Here is a 17,586-nt window from a genome sequence, read left to right as displayed (position 1 = left end):
TATGGAGGTACAATAATCTACTCATCCACTCCCTCCTTAGAAAATTAACTCAATTTTTATTTTGAATTACACTTTAACATTTTTATGCCAAAGATTTTTTTAAATTTCAAACATTCCCTGGGAAATAGATTTTCCCTGGAAAATAGATTTCTAGTATTAGAATTACTGCAGGTATGAGCAATTATCCAAATGCTCAAATAACTTAAGTTTTCACCACCACACTGGCAAAGCAGTTCTCATTTCAGTGTTAAATCTGACATTTCACTCCCATATTCAGACAACTTTCTTCCCCTCAACCACTCTTCTCTGGAATCTTCTCTCCTGGATTGGCCTCCTTCCTCCCTTAGGCCTCCTGCCCCTATCCGTAGAAGAACTGGCCCCAATGGCTTAGGCTTAATTGTCTCATTTTTAAGAAACAGGGGTTTGTTAGGATTTGCTTGTTTCTGTTTCATTCATCCTCCAACTCTGCCACAACACGCTCAAAAAAGTATCCCATTAGCATAAAAAAAAGTATTCCATTAGCATGTTTTAAATTATATGAATTACGTATTTATCTTACTTATTTTATAGAAGGTAGACACTTTAGTGACTGGAAACATTTTTAAAGCATTTAAAACAACAAAAAGCTCACAATATAGTCCCATGACATACTTTCTACTTTCCTTTTCTGTAAATGTTCCACAAGTTCCTAAATTCAAATTATTTGCACTAGTTTACAGGTTCACCCACCCATCACAGGACTTTCTGTAATTTTTGCCCTCTACTCCTCCACTCACACAAAACAAAAAGTTTCTTTCTTTCTTTCTTCCAAGAGAAGTTTGACAGCTTTTAAAAGGAATTTATATTTATTTTCAGAATCCATTAACTATTTAGTCCCATCACATTGAGATTAGCACATATCAAGACTAAATTGTTCAGAAATGTGAAATTTAATAAAATGTATGAGCACCCTGCAAAACATAGCGTAAAACCACAACCATAAACATATGTATCCATCAAACCAGAAACCATCAATTTATATCTGATTGGCTGTTTCTACATTTTCCTATTAACATTTGCTTATTACTTATTTACTTAGCCCAGCTCGGGCCCACAAGGCAGCAACAAGCAGCAAGTGCCAAAGGTTTAAGAACAATTCATAAGGGAAGGAAGGAGAAAGATTTCTGAATTTAAAAATCAAAGCACAAAACGTGTACATAGTACCTTGATTTGGTTGCAAATTAAGAAAAGATCAGCCTCCCGTAACTTTAGTAACAAAACAGAGCCCTCGGAATAAGATGAGGAGCAGAGCTCTACATGAGGACCATCTCTCCCTTTTTTTTTTTTTAATCTCCACATGGACCTCTGCTTGCTCTGCTACCTGAGACCAATGCTGTGACAATGAGACACAGCAGAGGGTTCTCAAACCTTCAGATGCTTCTGAGTCACTTTGCAGTAAATGCTGGCTCTGATTGAGGGGGTTTAGGGTGGGACCTGAGATTCTGTTTTCTCACAAGCTCTCAGGCGCTTGTTACTGCAGCTCGTTTGAGGAACAGAAAACTGAGAAGCAAATCTAGACTTCAGCATCTATGGATATGTATGTGTGTGTGTGCACTCAGTCGTGTCCGACTCTTCGCAACCTCCTGGACTGTAGCCCACTGGGCTCCTCTGTCCATGACCTAGGAACTTTGTAATTACTAGACTTATAATGAAAGTTCCAGAATATAGCTATACATGATTGATTGGCTCACTTTGTTTTATTCAATAGGAGGTTCTTAAAGAGAGAAAAGTGACCTTGATTTTCCTTAATATTAACACAGGTTGAGCACATTTTACTGTATATTAACAAAATAGAGCAGAAACTGGTAATATGGGTTCCCTTGAGGAAGAAAACAACCAACTTGGAGAAGGAGGGAGAGGAGGAAGTGTTTTCCCTGATATTCTTTTGGAGGAAGGGCTTTCACTGATATTCTTTTTCAGCTTATAAATGTTGAATCACATGTCAATTACCTTTTCAGAAAATAAATTGCATTTAAAACTTTTAACGCATTTCATGGGGTATCCTGGAAGCTGATTAAATGTTAACTCGATCCACTTCCCAGGAAAGTAAGTGGCTAATTCAGGGGGTACTCCTTAACTTTAAGTCAGCATTTTTCTTCAAAGAGGGAGCATGCCTTAGTTTAACCACCTTCAAGGATCACACCAATATTATATTTTTATTATAATGATATTTTTGACCCTATTACTCTCCTCAAGCACCACAGGGGCTCAGCAGCATGCCTTGATTCACAGGAGGTTTGAAAAACATTCTATGTGCTATGTGTACCCCTAGTGAACCAGGTTCTCACTCTAGAGAATTTTTCAGTAGTCTCTGGTCTGTAAGTTTGAGAACTGGGCCCCTGGCACTGAAATAGTTCCTATTAACAGAACTGATTGACACAGAAGTTACAGCAACTGCAAACAGAAACCAAAGGACTGAATGGGTGAGAGTGGGCGTGTATGCGTGTGTCCAAGGGTGTGTCCTCACACCAGTGACCCTGTGGCTGACCCTTAGAGCAAACATTAGCTTGACCACCTGACCTGAACTTAACCCACATGGACCCAGCCCCACCTGTGCCCTCAAGGGGTCTCCAAGGCAGACACGTTCTTCTACATAAGTTGGTCACGTCTCAGCTATAAGACTCTTGGAAAATGCTTGTTGCATTTGCAACTTGTTGATGAATATTCATCCCTAAGCCCTTAAATGCTTGTTCTGGTTCTGCTCTTTGCTGTATCTCCTTAGAGCAGGCTGCATCATGTTCCTTCAAGGCTTCTTCAGATCCCTGACATCTGCCTCCTCCTCCATTCGCCCTGCCTGGTCTGGATCCCCATCCCCCAGCCCAGTTCCCCATCCTCCTGGGAACAGCCTCTGTTTATAACTGAGTGGATCAGCCTCAGGGACCAAAGGGAACAATCAGACACAGGCAAACCCAGGCTGGAGGGAGTTCCACGAGTCACAGCTCTGCCCCGAGGACTCTGGAAACGGCCCAGCATGTGTGTCTGAAGAGGCACAGGCCAAGCTAATTCCAGTTTCCTGTCTGTTATCCAAGAAGACACAGCAGTGGTGGGGAGAGAACCAAAAGTATCAGGGTGGGGAAAGGAGGCCCCCAGCAGTGCTGAGGACCTTCCCAGCTCTCTGCTCAGCGCAGAGCTCCACAGAGCTACAGACACAGCCCAGGACCAGCAGTGACTCGCAGCAACACGGGGGTGAGCTGGGTGGGGGAAGGATGGCAAGAGTCAGGTGGAGCCGAGGACCCAGCCAAGGAGGCTGCGGTTCAGGCCAGACCGTGGTTCCAGCAGGGACATCGGTGCCAGGCAGGAAATCAAAGAAAAACCTCAGAATTGCAGGCCCAGAAAATACTGTGAGGATTGAGGCGAGGGTGTCGTTCAGCTCACGTGGGTGCTCTCATCCTGGGCTTGAGCTGTGTCACTGGTTTCCTACCTGCCAGGTGATGGATGTAAAGCTGCCGAAGCGCCTCTGCCCATGTCAGCAACAAACCAGCAATGGAGAGCTACTGAGTGGAACTGCCAGTGAGAAGCAAGAGAAGCTACAGTGGCATCGGGCTGGAGGCAGCAGGTTCAGCTACCAAACTGCCCTTCCACTCACTCAAAAGCTCTTCATCGCTCCTCCTACATCACCACCACCATCATCATCACCAAAACTAGCAGGAGACAGGCGTGCATTGCCTCTAAAGGCATTGCCTGCTGCCATTCTCCTCCCTGCTCACCATTCTCCTGAGTCCCTCTGGACTCAGAAGATCCTAGAATGGCCTCTGAAGGTCCTAGAACCAACAAGTATGTGGCCACCCCAGGACATTTGCACTTGCTGTTTCCTCTGCTTAGAAGGCTCTGCCCAGAGGTGCCTCATAGCTGTTTATTCTCCTCCTTCAATCTTCACCCAAATATCTGAATTAGCCTTCCCTGATACGCTTTTTAAATCACAAGTGCCCTCTACCACCTCAACATCCTTTTCTGTATTCATTATTCTTTACAGCACATATCACACTGACATTCCATATGTTTTCCTTCTATAGTTGGGTACCCTTCACCAGAAGCGCCTGTGCCAAGAGTCAATGAAGGGTAAAACAACTTCCCAGAGAAAGGAAAAGGAAAAACAAGGAAAAACAACAAATGTCCATCAAGCCCTTTTCCTTCTTGCCAAGCCACAGACATCTGTTTCCCCATCCTCAGGGACGGAGAGACCTCTTTCTAACGGGTCTCCGTCACATTTCCGCTCCCTTCTCTCCCTTCTCCAAACGCCCTAGCATTGTCTATTCCATGCGAACTCCATACTGACCAACAGCACCTGCCTCACTGGGAGGACTGAGCGGGTCAGCTCATGCTTAGGGAAGTGCTAGGACGGTGTGGTGCTGTTTAGCCAATAAATCATTAGCCATTATTACTACTACTTAGTACAGGTACCTTGTGTCACATATACTGATTAAAGCCTTATTTCCATAAGTAGGTTACAAGCAAATTGAGGACCAACATCTTACCTTGTATTTTTGAATTTTCCCCCAGAGTACTTGTCACAGGTTTTTAATAATTATTTGTCAAGTGATGGAAACAAAGGATTTTCATGTTTAAAGATTCATTTGAAACCCTTTAGACCCTCTATTTAGATAGTGATTCAGTCCTTTAGCCTCTTCCAGGACTGACCTTGTATGTAAATATGGCAAATCCCTGAAAATGGCATCTATTATGGGAACTCTGCTAGAGCATGAACAGCAGAGCCAAAATACTCTATACATAAAGATCAAACAAATATTGACTCAAAAGAATTTTCCCCCAGGCAACTGTTACAGTCTTATCTGGAACAGAATGTTTGCACAGTTAATTAAGTATCGCTATGGACTCAGCAAAACCCCAGCAGACACTCCTGGGAGGTAAGGAGCCGAGTTTCATGCTCCCACCATCTTAACACTATTTACAAGTCCCCTCTTCATACGCCTCACCTATCGCCACCGCTAATGCCAGGTGTGGGATTAAACGATAAGTAAGTCACACACTTTTTATCCATGGACAAAGGATAAAGATTCCATTCACCTATATCATAGCAAATATGCTCTGTCTTTACCTCCCAGAAATCAATCAGGCTGCCTCTGTTACTACCTGTTGACTTCCTGGAAATGCATGAAATAGCAGAACCAAGAGGAGAGAAAGGTGTTTGCAGTGTCATGGGACCCACCTCCATATACCAATCACTAAGGCCAGAGCTTGGGAGCCTCCAAATGCACCTGGAAATCACACACTGTTCTGTCTGGGGGAGTGGGCTAGCTGACACTGGGCTGTCTAAAGTGTGGGGAGGACAGTTATGACAGAGAGAAGCTACCAGGAGTTATTCACAATCTTTCCTCCTTTCTGCTTTCTATTAGTCAATATTTATTGAGCATTTCATTTGGCATCATATTTATATGATGGTCCAGGCAGGAATCTAAGCATGACGAACAACAGAGGGATACACCCTACCATGCTCTCAGGAAGGTTAATCCACTGACAGAGATCAACAAGAGAAATAAGCAACATATATATCGTGTTAGGTATTGATAATCGATAAGGGGAAGAAGGGGGAAAAAATGAGGAGGCTCTAACGAATTGTCAAAGGGCTGAAGGTAGGGAGTAAAATTACGGATGCATAGCCAGTGATGTCCTTGATGAGAGGCTCATATTTATATCTGAAGGGAGTGAGGGGGCCAGGCTCACAGATCAATGGGGAAGAGCATTTCCAGTAGAAGTGAGCAAATGCCAGGTTCTATGACAGAGCACGGGCGGCACGTTGGGGGCCCCAGAGAGACCAGCGTGACTGGATCCTGACATTCACAGGGAGAGACGAGGAAATAAGATGCTAGAGGAGCAGGAGCAGGACCATTCTGAACCCTGCTTCCACAACATAGACCTTTTTATCAATCACAGAAAGACCACCCTTCCATCTAATTTTCACTTCCTCAAAACTCTCCAGTGGTTATTTTTCCAAGAATCTAGATCTCCATAATTCAAGAGAGCAGCCTGCCCTCCACAAAAAGAAAAAAATGATACAGCAAGCCAACATATGCCTGGGGAAAAAATCCTAACGTCCTATTAATAAAAAATAGAAACAGTTGTGGCTTTGAGTGTAAGCTTCTATAGGATTGGGACTAGATGTCACAACAGAGAACACAGCTCAGCACCATGGACAACTGGACATGCAATGATGCTATAAAAAGATGTCAAGCTCATTAAAACGAATAACATGGAATTACAGGAGACTGAAGCATTGAAATTTACCACAGGGACATTTTTTAAATGTTGCAATACATCAAACTCTGGCAAATTTAAATGCCAAGCTGGCTAATGCAATATCCATACCACACTCCCTTTCCTGCCCAACCAGCTTCTCAACAAGAATAAGATGCTATCAGCCAGGATCTGCAGCAGCAGGGTTCAGATCTGCTATCTTCCAATTCCATTCAGTTCTGATCAGCCCAGTTCCATGCATCACAGCTTTTCCAAAGAACAAATATTAATACTCCTAACAAATTCTATACAGATCATTTTAGACTCTATTCTTAAGAATACACAGTGTTATCAAGGCAATAAGCATGGACTCCAGGGCATACTTGAAGCCTGAGTAACAGCAACAAAAAAACCAGTTATTATTGTTATTAATAACTAAGTAGTCAAAATCCTTCCCCATCAGGTTCTGCTGCAGTCACACCCTCTGCCCCACCCACAAAATGGACAAATTCCTGTTGCTGGGTTATTTCGTGATTCTCCCTGGTTGGAAATTATCAAAAGAAAACTAAAAGATGTCTGTGGGGCTAAAGTGATCCATAGAGTGAAAAACTGCAAAGGAAGAAGTAACTAGAACTTCAAAGAAGATGTGGATCAGAGGAGTGAAAATGAGTTTTGAGGAGAGATGAATGAGAAGTGTAAGGCAAGAGAGTGGGGAGAGGATTTTTAGAGATATCACTTGGAGTTTTTAGAAATGTACACTGAATCTCTTTTTAAATGTTATCTGAATAAAGTAACATTTGAAATTTGAAAATACTTGTTACTTTAGTTACTGAACTGTGATCCTGTGGGTGGTAAATTGTATCATTTACTTTTGGAAAAACTAGACTTGCGCAGAGTCAAGTCCATGGATATAAAAAATGCAGTGAATTCTTCACATGACACAATGCATTCTGCATTACTGAGGGCAAAGACATATTCCAAAACAAAGTGTTGCAAAGATGTTATAGGGAAAATCACCACCAAATGTCCCCTGCCTGCCTCAAACACCAAAGCCAGTTACTCTATAAACATTCAAAATCATACCCTAGATTTCTCTCAAACTACCTAAAAAGGTAGTGTTAAGTCACTCAGTTGTGCCCAACTCTTTTTGACCGCATGGACTGCAGCCCATCAGGCTCCTCTGTTCATGGGATTTTCCAGACATGGATACTGGTGTGGTTTGCCAATTCCTTCTCCAGGGGATCTTCCTGACCCAGGGACTAAACCTGGGTTTCCTGCACTACAAGGAAGATTCTTTACCAACTGAAGGGGAAGCCCAAAAAGGTAGAGCCTTGGGCAAATATTCATTCTCTCGCATTTTTCCAGTCTCAGCCAAGAGTCCAGGTAACAAAAACCTGCTTCGTGCAGTTGCACTCTCCAATCTAGACATTTCCAAACAGTTGACTTAAGAACTTTCTCTAGGGATCAGCAATCTTACTGGTCCATCTTTTTCCCACTGGACGACAGCCCATCAGGCCAGTGGAGAAGAGTGTGGTCGTGCATCCTTCAACAATGAAGGCTTTTCTACCCTCTGGGAAATTTCTGATCAAAGAGGATTCTTATATTCAACACGCCCACTGATAAGGAGTCAAATAAGCTCAATTGCACATAAAAGAAAATAAATTCTCTGTTCTAATTGCAAGATAAAATATGTGAGACATTTATGATAACACCAGAATCTTTTAAAATTATATCAAAGTTAAATTATATTTAAATAAAATAAAATTTTAAAATTATATCAAATTTAAATAAAACTATATAAAATTTAAATAATCTCTAAGTAGCATAAGAACTAAAAACAATATCTGAAACCAAAGGAAAGAACCAAAGACTAGGCAGCACCTCTTTATTACACTATGTAAAACTCCAAAACCTAATGTATAGGATGCTCTCCATTCTCTGTTTTATGCTTTTTCCTAGTTTCTTGATTTTCCACAAGGATCATATATTATGTCTACAATCAGGAAAAACATGAAGTTTTTCAAAATTATGCACAGAAAACAAAGAAAATGTTATATGTAAGTGTACTGGAGGGTAAGTTGCTCTTTACTTCTCTGTATTTTCTGAAGCTTTTAGAGAATGTAATAATTTACAAGGAAAAAAACCTTAAAAAAAAGATGTTTACATTATTAAAATATCAAAGGACTAAAGTATCTATTAAAGGTTATAAATATATAAAGAAAATATAATCAAGAAGACAGATTTCAGCAAGCTACCTTTCACAGTCAAACAACTTATACCTTACATACCAGTGCTTCTCAGATTTGAGGAGGCATAAGAACCACCAGGAGGTGATGCTAATCTGCCAGTCAATGAACCTCATCCCCAGGATGGATACAATGCGAAGTAGTAGAGCTTTGGGAAGCCTGCCATGCTCTTTCCAAAAGTGGACAGAAGAGAAATGAACTCCAAAATTCCACCCTTTCTCAAAATTCTAAAGCAGGGGCACAGATTTCTCTCTCTCCAGTCAGCCCTTGCTGATTAAATACTTAGTCATGGCCTTAAAACGGGGCCAATGAAATTAAGATCATCATGATTCCGGAATCTAATGAGCTTGTTAGAGCATCTGATGGAGCCAGCCTTTGATTCTAACTTGGCAGACTGCCTCTGGACTCCCTAGAATTCTCCATGTCAAATCTCTTGGTGGAGCTTCCAAACACCACACTGTCTACTACTTAATGATTTGTCACAGGCCTAAGAATAGGACAGAGAACACCGATTCTGAATCTCTCTCTCCTAAGGAGACCAAAAAAAAAAAAAAAAGGAATAAAGGCAAGCATGTGCTCCATGAGCCAACCAAGTGCTTACCAGATGCTCTGGATCCCGGAGCTGCTGGGAAGGAGGGGAAACTTGTAAAGAGTCAGAATAGTTCCTGCCTTTTTGCTCTTGTCCTCATGCTTCCCAGCCTCCTCTGGGGTTCATCAGGAGCTACGGATCAAAACCACACTCAGAAACTCCAAAAGCCTCAGGAGGAGACTGAAAGGCCCAAGAAACTACTAATGCCGCCCCCCCACCCCCCGCCCCCGGCCCAGTCCCCCAGCCAGTATCCTCCACTTGACTAGCTCATCAAGATGCTAGAGAGTGACTACTGGCTGAGAGGCCTCCCAGTTCTGCGCAGTGAGAACCTCAGAAAGAAACTAACTTAATTAACCATTCAGAAGAACACAGAGAATTTCTACCAGCCTCCAGGTCCCCAAACACCACACTTGCCATTTATCCCCCATGCGCCATTTCCTGCCTGCAGTGAACTAATTACACACAGTGGGAATTCCGGAGCTGCCGGTTCTAATGTTTATCTGCTGCTAACTTGTTGTGTGACCTCAAAGACATTTCTCTAGTGCCTTTATTTCCTCTGCTATAAAAGCAAGATAAGGGAATGACATGCTTGACAGAGAGCCCTAATATAACACTACAGTCATCACCACCCTAGAAATGCTCACAGGGATGGTAATTAACGTGTTCACTTTACTACAGCCTTTAAAGATAACTGATGACGTTGTGAAAAGCATGGGGCCTCAAATGACACTTCCTCTTTCACTAAAACAGGTTTCAGTGGCAAAAACTCCCTAAAAATTGTAGATAAAAACAGTATCAAACGTGCTTCTTTGTATAGTACAAGGGGATGTATTTTTCCATAACCATCATTCTAACAGCAGACCAGGGTGGCATCAGTAGAAGAGACAATAAAAAAAAAATCACCTTCGATTAGATTTCTGTAACCTTTACATCTAGCACTGAAAACCCATTTAAGGAAAATTGAGCTGTTCTTCCTGACCAATGAAACACTTTGTGATTTAGAAGACTAGTTAGTAACACAGTCTGGGCATGTGAGAAAAGTTAGTTAGAAACTGTTCTGTGCACAAAGCAATCAGTATCATCTGATTTTTGTAAATCTATGTGAGCACAGAAACCAGTCAATAAATGAGAGCGATTATACTTTACATCTATCAATTTTAGGATGCCAATTCATTTCTTATACATATGAATGAGCTATAAAGTTATAACACATGTTAATCATTTATGTATCACAAATTTAATGCAAATTTTCCCACTGTGTTGTCTCTTCATTTGTATGGAAGTTTTAAATTTTAATATTTTCAAATCTGTTCATTTTTTCTTCACTGGTTGCTTCTTTTGCTTTAAAGTCATGAAAATTGTCATTCTTATGCAGACCTAATAAACATTAAATTTTCTGCTAGTGTTTCTATCATTTGATTTGCAATATTCAACTCTCTGGAGTTTATATTTGGGTTATGGTATATTTGCTGGGGGCCCAAATTTATATATTTTTATGTCAAGACATTTATTTAATAATCTATTAAATAATCCTTCCTCATTGCCCTATTTTGAAAACTTAGCACATTTGACTTAGTTAGGATTTATTTCAATTTACTTTTTAAAGTACAAGAATCTCAAAGTAAGAATCCAAATATACATAATAGTTTTATAAGAAATCTCAGTAAGAGATTATGAACAAATCAAGTCATTATCAAGCCATTTCATCTTCAGTGGGGGATCATTCAACTAAGCCATAATTCTCTCTAAAATCTGTTATTCCCATTCAGTATAAGACTTTGAGAATGTAATTGTGGAGTATATAAGTAAACAGTAGCTGAGTCACCAACTGTTTGAATTCTCTGCTTATTTTATGGGGAGGGGCTATTTCTTGGGTGGCAATGTTATTCTAACCCTGACACACCTGGAAATAACACCCCTTGCCCTGAGAAAAATAAAAGAAGTTCAAGAATTGTTTAACTGGTCAAGATTTAGAACCATGATTATGGTTCTTATGCACAGTGGACACTCAGGAAAGGCTGCCAATGGATCAACTATCTTAGCATCTCAGCCATAAGTGATGCTTGAAGAAAAAAAGAAAAATAACATTTATCACTGAATGCTTTCATTTGAATTCATCTCCCCTACACCGTAATATGGACAGATTTTTGCCATCAGTTCACACCCTGAAGCACAAGACATGATGATCTTTCTTATCAACTGCATAGCTAGGACTCATCATTATCCAGTCCTCTTTTCTGATTCAACAAAATAGAACTGCACCATTAGATTTTTAGCATGTCTATTCTTGTAAATATTTTGAATTGTCTCTTAGGAACAGCCACTGTAAGAAAAGAAAAAAAAAAAAAAAAAGCATGTAACTTCTAAAGTATATACATGGCTTGGTTTTAGAATCTGATCTTTTCTGGGTTCATTTTCCTGGGCTTTCTCAAGTAGGGAAGGAATGGCTGAGAGGTTCCTCCGGATGAAGGCACTGGATGGCAGTGCTCAGCATGGTATTCTCTGCTTTTAATCTCCTCCACCAAAAACGAACTAGAGAGAGCACCACCATCATCGCCATCATGGGTACAATTACTGAGCATCTGATGTTCACCAAGCCCACTATTAAATATGTCACTTGTTATATCTGGTGGTGTTTTTCTTACAAAAAAAAAAAAATTTGAGGATGCATTTCCTCCACATCTCTGAAAAAAATTACTCAATATTATGCTTAACTATTAAGTGTAATTTTAGAGCTCTTGCTTAATTTTTTAATCTAATAAATGAACAGTATATTAAGAAATGTGATATTTCACTTCACAATATAGTCTTGCACACAAAATAGGAAAGTCCAACTATAAGACTGTCCTCCCTTCTCTCTTTTCCGTAGGAGAAGAAGGGATACTTTTGTTATGCAGCATAAGGAGGGCAGGGAAGAGGAGAGATTATTTTACAAGCTAGCAAAGCAATCACATTCAGCTCCTCCCATCACTGTCCCCATCCTACTCCCAAGCCCTGAGAAGGCTGCAGAAAGAGGCAGAGTTACCTGCTAACCCATCCTGCCTGGCTGCCTCTCCCTGCCTCCCTCCCAGCACTTGCCCAGGGCTGGACCTGGAGAGCCAGGCACACCTCCCAGGACGTTCCCAGGGAGTGGAGAGCAAATGACAGGGAGCCCAGAAAAAGAAGCAATTCCTCAACTGTACAGAGAGAAATGCATCTAAAAACACATAAAAAGGACTAGAAAAGGTCAATTTTCATTCCAATCCCAAAGAAGGGCAATGCCAAAGAAAGCTCAAATTACTGGACAACTGCACTCATTTTGCATCTAGTAAGGTTATGCTCAAAATGCTTCAAGCTAGGCTTCAGCAGTACGTGAACCAAGAACTTCTGGATGTAAAAGCCGGGTTTATAAAAGGCAGAGGAACCAGAGATCAAATCGCCAACATTCACTGGATCATAGAGAAAGCAAGGGAATTCCAGAAAAACATCTGCTTCATTGACTATGCTAAAGCCTTTGACTGAATGGATCAGAATAAATGTGGAAAATTCTTAAAGAGATGGGACCTTTCAGGAGACCTTACCTGTCTCCTGAAAAACCTAAATGCAGGTCAAGAAGCAACAGTTAGAACCTCACATGAAACAACTGATTGGTTCAAAATTGGGAAAGGAACACAACAAGGCTGTATATTGTTACCCTGTTTAACTTATATGCAGAATACATCATGTGAAATCTGGGCTGGATGAATCACAAGCTGGAATCAAGATTGCTGGGAGAAAAATCAACAATCTCAGATATGCAGATAATACCACTCTAATGGTAGAAAGCAGAGAGGAACTAAAGAGCCTCTTGATAAGGGTGAAAGAGGAAACTGAAAAAGCTGGCTTAAAATTCAACATTCAAAAAACCAAGATCATGACATCCAGTCCTATCACTTCATGGCAAATAGAAGGGGGGAAAGTGGAAGCAATGACAGATTTTATTTTTTTAGCTCCCCAAATCACCATGGACAGTGAGTGACTGCAGCCATGAAATTAAAAGACACCTGCTTCTTGGAAGGAAAGCTATGACAAAACTAGACAGCATATTAAAAAGCAAAGACATCACTTTGCCGACAAAGGTCTATTTAGTCAAAGCTATGATTTTTCCAGTGGTCATATATGGATGTGAGGACTGGACAATAGAAAAGGCTGAGCACTAAAGAATTGATGCTTTCAAACTGTGGTGCTGGAGAAGACTCTTGAGTGTCCTTGGACTGCAAAGAGACCAAACCAGTCAATTCTAAAGGAAATCAACCCAGAATATTCATTGGAAGGACTGATGCTGAGGCCCCAATACTTTGGCTACCTGATGCCAAGAGCTGATCGTTGGAAAAGACCCTGATGCTGGGAAAGATTGAGGGTAGGAGAAGAAGAGGTTGGTAGAGGATAAGGTGATTGGATAGCATCACCAACTCAATGGACATGAATTTGAACAAACTCTGGGAGATAGTGAAGAATAGAGGAGGCTGGTGTGCTGCAGTCCACAGGGTTGCAAAGAGTCAGACACAACTTAGCGACTGAACAACAACAACAAAAGGAAGACATTTTAACCTTGGGTCTAAACAGTAAGTCTTCTGGTGGAGTTCATCTCTGCTCACAAGGTCACGGTCATCACAGCCTGGTGAGTCTGAGAGAGGCTGCCCAGTGCTCCTGCAGTGGGACCTCCCCTCCTCTCTCATCCTCCCAGAAAGGGTCATTACAGGCCTGTGCTCATCCCCACTTTGAAGATTCAAACTCACACCAGTCCATTTTCCCTGAAATGTGCAGTCTTCCCCTAAATTCTGAGAAGCAGGAGAAAGCAGGCATTTGCAAGGCCTGAAGGTCGGTGCTGGGACAAGCACATGAAGGACACCAATTGAAGCCAGGCCCCGGAGTCACCCTGCCTGGAAACTCCCCTCTAGAAGCTGCAGTAGGAGGAAATGCCACCACTGCCCACGGCTCCTTACTGTTGGCCCCAAAGCATCCCTGCTCCCTGTGTGCACAGCCTTTCCCAAGAGACTCTGCAGCTCCTCCCTTCAACAAAAATCAGAATCCCCGGCCCCTTGACCTTGGGTTTGTTGTCCTGGCCTTGCATTGACTGCAGGGAGCCCAGGCTTTAAGAAATCTCTCAGGATTCCTCTTGCCCCTTCCAGCTCTGACACAGCCTTACCAAAGCTGCCCCAGGATGGCTGCTACCTTCAGGCTGGACCCCACATGGAGCAGATGTGAACCAACCTCCAGGCCCAGCCAGGGCCAAAGCTTGAAGTTTAGTTGCTCAGTGAAGTCCAAAGTGGAGCATTCAAGCTCCATAGCCAACTTTCCACTACAGAAGTGATTATAAACCATTGTTCTAAGCTGCTGCATTTCAGAGTATTTGTTATCCAGTATTATTATTCCAGCAGCTAACTGATACACAGTCTAAGAGACTGCTCATAGTAAATACGATATGCCACTTGCCTAAAATATGATGACTACATCTTAGTAAGTGCATGCTATGGGCCCATTTTTGTAAGAGATTCAAGTGAATCTATTTTGCTCTCTATTTCTTTGCATTTTTCACACGAGAAACCTTTCTTATCTTTCTTTGCTATTCTTTGGAACTCTGCATTCAGATGGGTATATCTTTCCCTTTCTCCTTTGCATTTTGCTTCTCTTCTTTTCTCAGCTATTTGTAAGGCCTCCTCAGACAACCATTTTTCCTTTTTGTATTTCTTTTTCTTGGGGATGGTTTTGATCATCGCCTCCTGTAAATGTTATGAACCTCTGTCCATAGTTCTTCAGGGACTGTCTACCAGATCTAGCCCCTTGAATCTATTTGTCACCTCCACTGTATAATCAGAAGGGATTTAATTTAGGTCATACCTGAATGGCCTAGTGATTTTCCCTACTTTCTTAAATTTGAGCCTGAATTTTGCAATAAGGACTTCAGGATCTGAGCCACAGTCAGCTCCAGCTCTTGCTTTTGCTGACTGAATAGATATTCATCTTTAACTTCAAAGAATATAATCCATCTGATTATGGTATCGACCATCTGGTGATTTTCATGTGTAGAGTTATCTCTTGTGTTGTTGGAAGAGGGTTTGCTATGAAAGTGCATTTTCTTGGCAAAACGCTTTAGCTTTTGCCCTGCTTCATTTTGTACTCTGAGGCCAAACTTGCCTGTTACTCCAGGTATCTCTTGACTTCCTACCTTTTGCATTCCAGTCCTCTATGATGAAGAGGACATCTTTCTTTGGTATTAGTTCTAGAAGGTCTTGTAGGTCTTCATAGAGTTCAACTTCATCTTCCTTGGCATTAGTGGCTGGGGACTTGGATTATTGTGATATAGAAAGGCTTGCATTGGGAACGAACTGAGATCATTCTGCTGTTTTTGAGATTGCACACAAGTACTGCATTTCACACTTTTGTTGACTATGAGGGCTACTCAATTTCTTCTAAGGGATTCTTACCCATAGTAATATATGTAATGGTCATCTGAATTAAATTTGCCCACTCTAATCCATTTTAGTTCACTGATACCTAAAATGTCGATATTCACTCTTTCCAACTGCTGTTTGACCACTTCCAATTTACCTTGATTCATGGACCTAGTATTCCAGGATCCTATGCAATATTGTTTTTTACAGCATTGGACTTAACTTTCACCACCAGACACATCCACAACGGGGTATTGTTTCTGCTTTGGCTCAGTCTCTTCATTCTTTCTGGAGCTATTTCTCTGCTCCTCTCCAGCAGAGTATTGGACACCTACCAACCTGGGGAGTACATCTTTCAGTGTAGTAACTTCTTGCTTTTTCATGTGTGAACAGTCCAAAGAAATAGAGGAAAACAATGGAATGGGAAAAGCTAGAGATCCCTTCAAGAAAGTTAGAGATACCAAGGGAATATTTCATGCAAAGATAGGCACAATAAAGGACAGACATGGTATGGACCTAACAGAAGCAGAAGATATCAAGAAGAGGTGGCAAGAATACACAGAAGAACTCTACAAAAAAGGTCTTAATGACCCAGAAAACCATGATGTTGTGGGTCTCACACCTAGAAGTAGACTTCCTCAAGTGTGAAGTCAAATGGGCCTTAAGAAGCATCACTAGGAACAAAGCCAGTGGAGGTGATGGAATTCCAGCAAAGCTATTTCAAATCCTAACAGATGATGCTGTGAAAGTGTTGCACTCAATATGCCAGCAAATTTGGAAAACTCAGCAGTGGCCACAGGACTGCAAAAGGTCAGTTTTCATTCCAATCCCAAAGAAAGGCAATGCCAAACCGAGAACTTCCAGATGTACAAGTTGGATTTAGAAAAGGCAAAGGACCCAGAGATCAAATTGCCATGTAAGTTTCTTACTGTTGCTTCTTGACCTGCATACAGGTTTCTCAGGAGACAGGTAAGGTGGGCTGGTATGTCCTATCTCTTTAAGAATATTCCACAGCTTGTACATCTGGAAGTTCTCGGTTCATGTACTGTTGAAGCCTAACTTGAAGGATTTTGAGCATTATCTTGCTAGCATGTGAAATGAGTGCAATCGTGTGGTAGTTTGAATTTTCTTTGGCATTCCAATTCTGGGTTCCTACACTTGACCAACCCCACCAAGTCCATTGCCCCTCCCTGGAATGATCCCCTTCCTTCCTGGAGCATCTCCCTGGGGTACTTCCCACAGGAACCATTCCTGCCCCAGCCAGGAGCACGTGAATGCCCATCCTGAGTGTCCCCAACTCCTAGGACCTTCTTGAACATGCAGTGACCACTGCGGACTGTCACCACTCAGCTCTGGCCCAATCCGGACATGTGCTCCTTGAGAGCAACGCCTAGGTTCATTCACTTCTGACAGCCCCGTGCTCAGCAAGGTGCTTAGTCTCATCAGGGTACTCAAGGAGAGTCTGCTAAGTTACAAAGCACGTGAAGGGAACAACAACACAATGGAGAAATGGATATGGAGATGTAAGGCCCACATTTTCATTTTTAAACAGGAAGTCTTCATTCCTCAGAAACATTAATTAAACTGCTTAACACTCCCCGGGTCTCTAGTTATACATTCCTCAATTAAAATAGGTCTATCATGATGCTTTCCTCTGCCAAACCTTCCTCATGGGCTTCTTTTCTCACCAGGACAGCTTGGGATAAGTAACAAAAGGCATGATATTTGCTTGAAACAGCAGGGGAATTGAAGGCCTATTCCCTAAACGTTCAGTTCTGGCAACACAAGAGCACACATACTATGATTCCAAAAGAGATGGAGGAAAGTTTGTTGCAGAGGGAGGCATGTAATGCATAAGAGAAAGGAGAAGGGTCCCAAGATAGGGACCAGATAACTGATGACTTAACAAGGGAGGAAAAACTTAGTTAACACCAATGAGCAAGTGACTGTTGCGAGAGGCCCATTGCTCAGAACCCCAACTTGCAGCTGACAGGTGGATGTCATTGCCTTAACCTCAGAGACACCAGTAAAGGTCAGATCTATACCTGGACAGCACCTGTGGAAAGCTAACTAGGGTCAAGGGGTACAGGCTGCAGCTGCCCTCACC

The sequence above is a fragment of the Dama dama genome, chromosome 33 (assembly GCF_033118175.1).
Source record: "Dama dama isolate Ldn47 chromosome 33, ASM3311817v1, whole genome shotgun sequence".
Lineage (NCBI taxonomy): Eukaryota > Metazoa > Chordata > Mammalia > Artiodactyla > Cervidae > Dama > Dama dama.
The sequence above is the reverse complement of the archived record's forward strand: the minus strand, read 5'-3'. Positions refer to the sequence as shown.